We start from the raw sequence: 9,680 nt of genomic DNA on the forward strand, positions 1-9,680 counted from the left end.
GAACTCAAAATATTGGTTGACGTATTAAATGATGATGTATTGAAGCTTAAAAGTTTAAACTTTAAACTATGTTTTTATGACAAGGAGTTTAGCAATTGCAGCTCCCTCTTACTGTAATTACAGGTACTGCAATAGGTGTTGTGGTTGAAAACATAGACTGTACATAAAAGATCAACAACAACAACAACATCCGCTTTATATGCAGAGTTAAGTCAATGCAGAAGTGCCTTAAACCTGCATTCTTATTAACAGCCAGAAGGGGGTGACTCCTCTGGTTGCAAAAAGGCTTGTGCAGAAGTTTAAAAGAAAATTGCCCTTGGATGCCTCATTGTATGACTTAAACACTGTCCTGTTGATTCAACTGGTAGTTTTAATTCACATTTAATACAATGTAATGTTCACCTGCTAAATTAAGGTCATACTTAAAAGGATGACACAGCATATCATGCTTTAGGGTTACCTTGACAACTCGCTACTATATGAGAGCCCGTCTAAATAACTGCATACTTTAAGTATAAATTGTGTCATAGTTCATCCTAAACACTGACTACCTTTCATGAAAAAAGAAACAAACAAACTCCATACATATGCTCATACTCTCACAAATACATCTGCACAAAATGAAGACTTTAACACATGACTAAAATCAGAGCGCTCTAAGACAGAATGAATACTAGAACAAGTGTTTCTGATGCCGGTGGCGCGCTCGAGGATAGCCATTTGTTACCTGTAGCAGGCTTTAGTAACAAACACTCACACCCCTGAACTTGGTGATCTCTCCATATTCCTCATGTAGGTCCTGTCCTACATCTATTACACCGTGGCTATTGTACAGCCCCTTCCCCTATGTGCACACACAGACGTATTAATACACAAAACACACACACACATACACAGAGCGCGACTGGGGGCTATCGTTCTCCATTATGAAAACTAGGTCGGGGAGGAGTGGGCGAGTGGAGTGGGGCAGTAATTATTTTTATCATTATTAATTTCCACCTCAAGCTTGCGCCGGGGCTTTTTTGTCTGCTTCAATCTTCATTTCAGCCCCCAACATCCACACATGCACACACCACCACCACCATCACTACCAGTGTCTTTGAAAAGGCTACGTGCCAAACAAGGCAGAACAGAGGATGGGGGCACAAAAGAGGAAAAGAGCTCAAAGGGATAGAAAGAGTTTGACAGAGAGCGAGAGGGGCGACAGGGGAAGCCGGAGGGGTCGGACGTGTCGCCTCATCACTCACCGGACCCTAATTTACACTAACAGGTTGTTTACTTGATATGGCGAATGATAATAAAAGCCTGGGTGTTGGATGAGGGGAGAAGGCAAGGAAAGAGAAAAATTGAAAGCGAGGCCCTGCGGGAACACTTCGGCGCAGGGCGAAGTGTGGCTTGCACACTCCAATTAGTCCCATGAAAAGCTTCTCTCCCTAGAAAGGAGTTAAAGAAGGGGTGAGTTGCTCATTGCGTAAATAAAAACAGCCATATTCACCCCAAAACTCTCTTGCTGGGCCACTGCACAAGGAACAACTTCACTGGTTGTTGGGACTCAGCCGCGGCCACGCACAATGAAAACACCGTTTTCATGTTTGTTTTGTTAATGACACTAAATTTGTTATTTGTACTGTACGTATTACACGTAGGTTCAGCGACCACAAAAAAAAACAAACAACAACAACCAAAAAACGCTGCTGACACTAACTAAATAAATGAATGACTTGAAATGCACCTTTAACCATACATTGTCCATAACAGTGTGCAAAGACTGCAAAATCAATGTAGTGATTTACTTCTGCTCCAACTATAAATAAATATTAATCCATTTAAAACTGTTAAAAAAGCAGCGTTTTCCTTTGGATCATTTGAAGGTCTAGTTCTGTTACTGCTGTGTGCAGTAGTATCTATTTCCATCTATTCTATACCAATCATCCTCATGTAGTCTTTGTTATGCAGGTCAAATTTATGGATCTCTGATAAAATTCAGCCATCTGATGTTTAGAAAATCTTCCTCTTGATTTTTTTCGCCTACAGTAAAACTTTTTATTAGACTTATCTTTGGTGCAACACTTGAAATATTATAACAGGGTCTCCTCCACACTGTCTTTTCATAGAAGATCGGATTACTACGGTTTTCTCTATATTATTATAAGATCTTTACCTTACAAAATAAAGCACCTTGAGGTGACTGCTGAGCTGAACTGAATTGAAAAAGTTAATCTTGTATTTCATTATAGTTGTTCATTGCACTGGGTTGTCAGAAGTTACGTGATTGAATTGGTTTAGTTATTTACTAGCAGGATTATTCTTTAAGTTATAGATGGAATTGGATTAAAACTTGAGCAGTGGAGGAGGTTGCCTCAACATCAACATATCAAATGTAAAGATTTGATATGGATCTAGATGCAGGATATTTTGTACCATTCTGAGATAGTGTGCCCACTGGACACTTTATTTATTACATCTTGTTCCTACTGGGTTGGACCCTGTTTTGCATTCAGAACTGCCTTACTTCTTCAAGGCATAGATTCAACAAGGTGCTCAGAGATTTTGGTCCATATTGACATGAGAGTATCACACAGTTGGCTGCAGACGTGTCACTTGTACATCCATGATGCAAACTTCCAGTGTCATCACATCCAAACGGAGTCCTCTTTTGGACTGTCATCTAATTGCTGTGGAGACCATTTGAGTACAGTAAACTCATTGTCATATTCAAGAAACCACTTTTTGATGACATGAGCTTTGTGGCATGTGTCATTTATATCAAATTCTCATGCTACAATTGAATTGTAGCCTCAGTTTCTTGTTCTTAGTTGACGGGAAACGGTTGCTGTAGCCCTTCTACTACAGGTTCGACCTGTTGTGCAGCCAGAGATGCACTTCTGCATACCACGGTTTTAATGAGTAGTTATTTGAGTTACTGCTGCAGTTTCATCACAGTCTGGTCAATCTCCTTTGACATCAAAAAGTAACTTCCACCCAGTAAACTATCACTCATGGGATATTTTCTCTTTTGTAGACTATTGTCTGTAAACCCTATGGATGGCTGTCTGGGAAAATCCCAGGAGATCAGCAGTTTCTGGAATACTCAGAGCAGACTGTCTGGCACCAACAACCATGCAATGTTCAAAGTCACTTGAATTGGTTTTCTGCCCATTCTCACGTTGGGTTTGAACTTCATCTTGACCATTTCTACATGCCCCCCCACCAAAAAAACTGGGGTGCTGAAGTGGGTAGTGGGTGTATCTATAAAATCGAAATAAGAAAAATCATCTTGATGTTCTTAAGAAAATTTCACAAGCTAAGCTAGCTAGAGACATCCTTTTAGATCTAGACATTCATGCATCCTCTGCTTTAACAGATGCAGTCTCAGACTGAAGGCATTAAATCCTCAGATTTTGTGTTCAGACACTAAGACAGAAGTTTTCCCTCTGAAAATCAAGCATAAGTCCTCATGGCTACTAAAAAAAAAAAAAAAAATCCCATGTCCTCTGTCCTCCACTCCTCAATTAGGACAAAAACCTCTGGAAGTGGCTACACTGACACCTTGATGAATGAGTAAGCCATGCAGAGTAAGTACAGCATCATCCTTTAAACAACAGTGGGATCAACATTCCCCACATTCTATGGTTCTCTTCTACCACATAAACAACTGAAAATCCAAACTCAAACCTGCTGTTTGGACAAAGCGAGATAAAAGTTGATGCATAAAAACTTGTTCATGTTCATGGAAATGTCTGCAGACACAATGCGTTAACAATTATATGTAGTATATAAGTGACAGGAAAAACAAGAAAAGCAAAAAAAAAAAAAAGATCTTTGATAAAAGAACTTCATTCACACAGTTCAGAGGTGACTCAGTTGTTTTTGCTTTCCACTTTAGGGCCACATTAATCTGCCAGCTACCAGTGGAGAGCAGCAGAATATGTGTGGGACTCTGTGAGGCCATGTTACAAACCAAAACACTGGACTGAACAAAAATGAAAAAGAACGTAAAATGGTATTTAATTTGTTATGGTTAAAAGCAAGTAAACATCTAAGACTAATTATTCAGTTATACAAGAGTAGGCTCATAGGTTCCTAGACTGTACACCATGGAGCTTATATTAAAGTCCTTCATTTGAATTTCCTGTTGTGCCCTTTCTCCAGAATTTCTCTTTCAATACTCACATGTGAACCAGTTTCCATGAATTCTCGTTGAAGCATTATTAGCCAGAAATACAGTATACACTAGTTTTTGCACTGGCACTCAGCAGAGTTGTTTTTCTTTGCAAGAAGAAAGCCCAACACTGTTGCTACCAAGGTCAAGTGCATTTACAAGCTAAACGACTGGCACAAACATTTTTCTTTTTCGTTGCATGACTAAAAACCATGTTGGGGAAACATGCGGGTATGGCTTTGAACTTGGTAAAAATGTGCAGCCTGAAGATCATTAATCTAAAGGAGCTTTCAGTTTTGGACACCTGTCATAGCTCATCTGACTTTAACAGTGCCCTTTGCAAACCTTGGCCTATTTTGAGCTGGGCTTTTATTTTTCTTGTAATTAAATTATAAGAATTACCAAGAGTATCCAACATGAAATATACAGATATGCTGTTCCTACTTTAAAACAAGTTACTGGTATTAAATTCCACATGGCAGTTGTTTTTATTTTTGAAAAATGACAAATGAAGAATTAGCAATTAGCAGGACCCTGAGAGATGCAGCTGGCCCTTCAGTTGATTCATCTACTGTTCACTCAAGCCTCATCTCAAATGGTCATTCTTAAGGAAGGGAAATTACCCAAGAACTGTACTGAAAATCAGTGCTAATGGGCTTTATATAGAGTGACGAATCCAAAATTTTAAATCTGTTTCAAATTGTCATCAGTATGTGTAGACGTGGTCAGGAGAGGGGTACAATAGTGTGTGTTTATAGCCATCTTTGATACGCCGTGGAGGCTCTCAGCTTGGGCTTCATTTCAGGAAGCAGTGTTTGGGATCTTGCCAGTACTGAGATGAATACAGAAAAATGCCATGAGAATGTGATATACCATGCAAAACCATCTGGAAAGCATTTGATTGAAGCAGCTTTGTTATCATTGTGTTGCTGAAATATAAACATATCGCTAATGCAGTCAGTCATGGATTGGCCTCCCCAGAGCCCAGACTTGGCAGCGTACATCCAAAAAAGAGCTTTGATTGTCCTTTAAGAAGCCAGAAGAACTCTTCCTGAAGACTATTTAAAGAAATTGCGAAGAAACTTGCTTCCAATGGCAGAGACCTTTTGCTTGTCAATCACTTGGCAAGCAAAAGGTTGCTGGTTCGCTTCCAGCTGGAGACACAAATCCCCCTTGGGGTTGTGTCAGGAAGGGCATCCAGTATAAAATTCTGCCAAATCAAACATGCGACCCCTTGTGGCAAGGGAGCAGCTGAAAGTAAACTTCTTCTACAAGAAAGCATGCCTAAGGGTTCAGGCTGTGAAGGATGAAGGATAAAGGTGGTCATAAAAAATATTGACGTAAGCTCATTAGAATGGAACAAACTCTGTTTTGCCTTGTATGTTTCCACATCTTTAAATAAATTGTTGTTCCTATTTGCCATATTTTAGGAAAGCATGAAGAAATAAGGTGTAACTAAAGACTTTCCCGCAGTACTCTATGAACCACATTATGTGTATGTACACATATCACTGAGCACCTGAGGTGTTTAGAAATATCAACATTTAAAGCTGAGTTTAAGATTAGAAAATGCAATGAAACAATTAAAATGCAAATTTCTCAGAAACATGACAATGATTTTATCTGTTAGATTGTATGTTGCAAGTTTTTAATTAATCAAAAGAATATCATCACAAGAGTCTGTACCCTAAATAACCCTTGTTAATTTTTAACACTCAAAGCAGACATCAGTTGGTTTGTTTATAACGTAATTTTCCAATCATAAAAACAGTAAGATACAGTATTTTTTAAATAATTGCACATCAAGCATTTGCTGCTGAGAAATGTGAAGAAAGGTACTTCAATTTGGCTTGAAAGACATCACAGAATGAAGGTACATCACAGTAATTAGAAATCAAAGCTTTAAAAGGTTCAAACATATGCTCCCAGTCCTGTAAAACTCATACAGAGATGCTATAAACCAAATAAACTGTCGTGTGCAGCACATACTGCATGCAACTAATTCAATGGTAAATACTGGTGGGGATAATAAATGCCTCTGCTTCAGTTTGGAAATATTTGGGGTTTAGATCAAATGACACACATGAGCCAGCCTGCTGCATGACAGCACAGACCATTTCTGGCAAACGCTCCAAGTTACTGTTTTTCTTTTTTTTCTTTTTCTTTTTTTTTTTTAAACAAGCAACTTACTGATTAGCAGAGATTTGAGCAAACAGTCAAAAGACCTGCTACCTTAGCTAAAATGCCTTTAACTAATAATAATTGAATCTGTGTGCATTTTCATGCTTAAATAAAAGGTAAATGTGTGGCTGTACTCATGGAAAATAACTTTTCCGCTGATTTGAAGTTGTGTTTCTGGGATCTTCATGAATGGTAAATGTAATAACTGCTGTCTGTACTGAAGCCTGACGGAAATATTAAAACGGCTAAGTGTTTGGTACTAAGAAGGTAGTGTGCAGTAAGGTTTTACAGCTTTTTGATGAAAGCAGTGGTTTTCTGCAAATGAATGCTGTGAGAGTGATAAGAATGACTCATAGCAGGTTGCAAGCTGGACAGCTTAATGATGCAATGTTGCAGTTTTTGGCATTAACTGCAGGAGCTTCGTTCCACTGAACAAAATCCACACAAAAAGAAATGTCAAAGAAAAATAAATGCAGGTGCACATGTCCCGATGTCCTTTTTCTGCACACTTTCTAGCATAATGCTATCCCGCAAATTTGCTTTAAATATATCAAATAGTCAAACACTGGGCTGTCTGCAGTGAATACAGTCTTTATATATCTGTGAGTTTAAATGGTGGAGGCACATGGCTTGGCACCATTTAAGTGTGATACATTTTTCAATAGCTGTGAGTCATAGTTCTCTCTGAGTTCTGAGCAAGGCAAAGTGCGTCGCTCGGGGCTGCCTCCATCTACAGACAGTTAGCTTCGTACTTCTTTTGCATTTGTTAGACACAAAATCTGTTCTCCAAACTCCTCGCTTTCAGTTCAGCTCCCAGTTCACTGTCATCACAGCAGCCCCCTCCCTTCCTGCAGTCATGGTAACGGAGCTGTGAAAGAACAAGCTGAGGAATATGAGGCATGGAGGATGACAGACACATGGCCACATTGTGACAGAGACAGACGAAGAGAATGCCGAGTGGTTTGACACCACAGACAGCGATTTCCCCATCCTGACATCCAGCATGCAAGCAATTAAGAAGGACATGAGGCAGAAGTTATGTGGGACACAGCAAGTCGAGAAAAACAAGATTTCTAGTATTTGCAAGGCATTCAGCAGCAGAGTGGAAGTTTTTGCTGGACACAGATTTTATTGTTTGGAGGCGAATCCATGTACTTTAGGGTCGCGTACTGTCATTCCTTCGTCTGTTGCTGAGATCGGACTTGTTCACTGTACAAATAAGATCAATGAGCCGACCTCCTGACACAAGCTTTTCAGAGTCTAGAACTGGGAGAACGGGAGAAAATAGGCTATCACCATGGCTGAAAATCAATTTGATAAATGATAGAGAGGTGTTCTAGCAACTGAAATCCTACACGCAGGCCATCAAAAAGCCGTCTCTCTTCACATACATTCTTATGGCCTAATAGATACAGTATTGATTTTAGTGTGGTTGGTGGAAATGCCAATGTGAACTTGTAAAAAAAAAAGAAAAAAGAAAAAGTAAGACAAAACAGCTCTTGTTCTCACTCCGTGGCATAATCTGAGCTGTTTTCGGGCACTGCGCTCTTCAGCAGCTAGGATAAGTTGCTTTTGCTTGTGTGTGTGAGAGCTGCACAGCATGGCTGGCACACACATAATAAAACAGATCTATTCCAAAAGATACCATTCATCCCTGGACGGCCAGCACAGACTCTCACTTCTTACAAATAAACACATATGCAGTGATAACAGTCGCATATAGCAGTAAACACTGTTGAGATACGCAAAAAAGTCTTACTCACACAGCATTCACACACATGCACAGTCAAACAAACACTGGCAGTAGTAGTAGAGGTGTAAATGTGCATGAGCGCACACACACACATATTTGCACTTGCAGATCCACTCACATTAGAAACATAGGAGAAGGCGGGAGGAGGGGGAAGGGGGCACTGAGGCCACAGAACATACAACAAAAAGCAAGCAGACAGCCTTGAGCTATGAGCTCAGCTAAATAAATAAATAAATGAAAATCTCATTTTAAACCAGAAGCTTCGCACCCCCTCTTGGAGCCCACTCCTCCTCCTCCCAGCTCTCCTCCTTTTCCTCCTCCTCCTTTCCATATCCCAGATCAAGGTTTCATTCTGAAGAAGCACAAAGACTGGCTGCCCAGCATCCATCTCTTCAACTCCATCCATCCCACCTATCGTAGGGCTCCAGAGACATGGATGAGCAGCACTGCGCTGGCTGTGTGCTCTGCTTTCCATTTTCTTCCCCCCTCCACAGGATGAGCTCTGACAGTACCCAACCACACTAGAATCTGGCAATCAACCGGCAAAAGCGCCAAAGGTTGTCAGACCATTGTATCTGTTTGTGTAAATCTACTGTAACAAATGCACCTGGCTCCATTTTATAATCCAGAGTTTATGTCAGGCTTCGTGGCAGGTAGGATGATGCCAATTAGAGAAAGGCATGGCTGTCAGGGGAAGCACATAGGTTTAGCCCGCTGAGACACTACAGCATACTAACTGATTTAAGCCAATTTGTCGCCATATCCATATTGTGCTTGACTGTGCAAACAAACAGATATAAGTAGTGGCTGTGGGCATGTGGATCTGTGGGTGTGGATGCTGGAGAGACACAATAGATGGTTGTTTTGGCGTATAAACCCCACACAGATGGATGAACATCCTGCTTTGGATTGGTTAAACCAAACGTACTGAGGCAGACATGACACAATATCTTTTAAACTGTGCACATACTACAACTGTCAACAACTGAAGAGGGACCAGGGATGTGAACAATCAGTCGACTAGAAGCTTAAGCTCCCTTCGCTAGTCGGTACCAGAAATACTCATTTGTTCGACTAATTGCTCGGATTTCACAAAACGAGCTGTGGGATGTCATGCAGTCACTTACAACAATGTCTTCCCCTTTCTCTCGGTGATGAAATATTCTAAACAAGCAAGGTGGAAAGACAGATGACATCTTGTAAAACCTGTGTGGTTTGGCAGTATTTTGATCTAGAAAAGAAATGCTTGGGTCTAGGCTGTGTCAGGCTATAACCACTGAACCAGAGCAATCTGTCACCCACATTCAATACAGCCGTGTGGACATTATCCTGCAAGTAAAGAAGGCTGCTGGTGGCAGCACACTCGCCAAGCCAAAATGACATGTGCGTGCAATGATACAGACAGCAGACAGCTCCACAAATTTCAGAGGCATTTTAAATACGATTTGATAACAAAAGGGTGGAATTAACAGAGTGAAATGACTATGCACACAATACTTGTACAAAGTAATTACATTACAGTCTTAACCATTTCTCAAACATTTAATTGATAATGAAATTAGTCACAAGGAACATCCCTTGTAT

Source organism: Pelmatolapia mariae, linkage group LG7 (genome assembly GCF_036321145.2).
Source record: "Pelmatolapia mariae isolate MD_Pm_ZW linkage group LG7, Pm_UMD_F_2, whole genome shotgun sequence".
NCBI classification, from domain to species: Eukaryota; Metazoa; Chordata; class Actinopteri; order Cichliformes; family Cichlidae; genus Pelmatolapia; species Pelmatolapia mariae.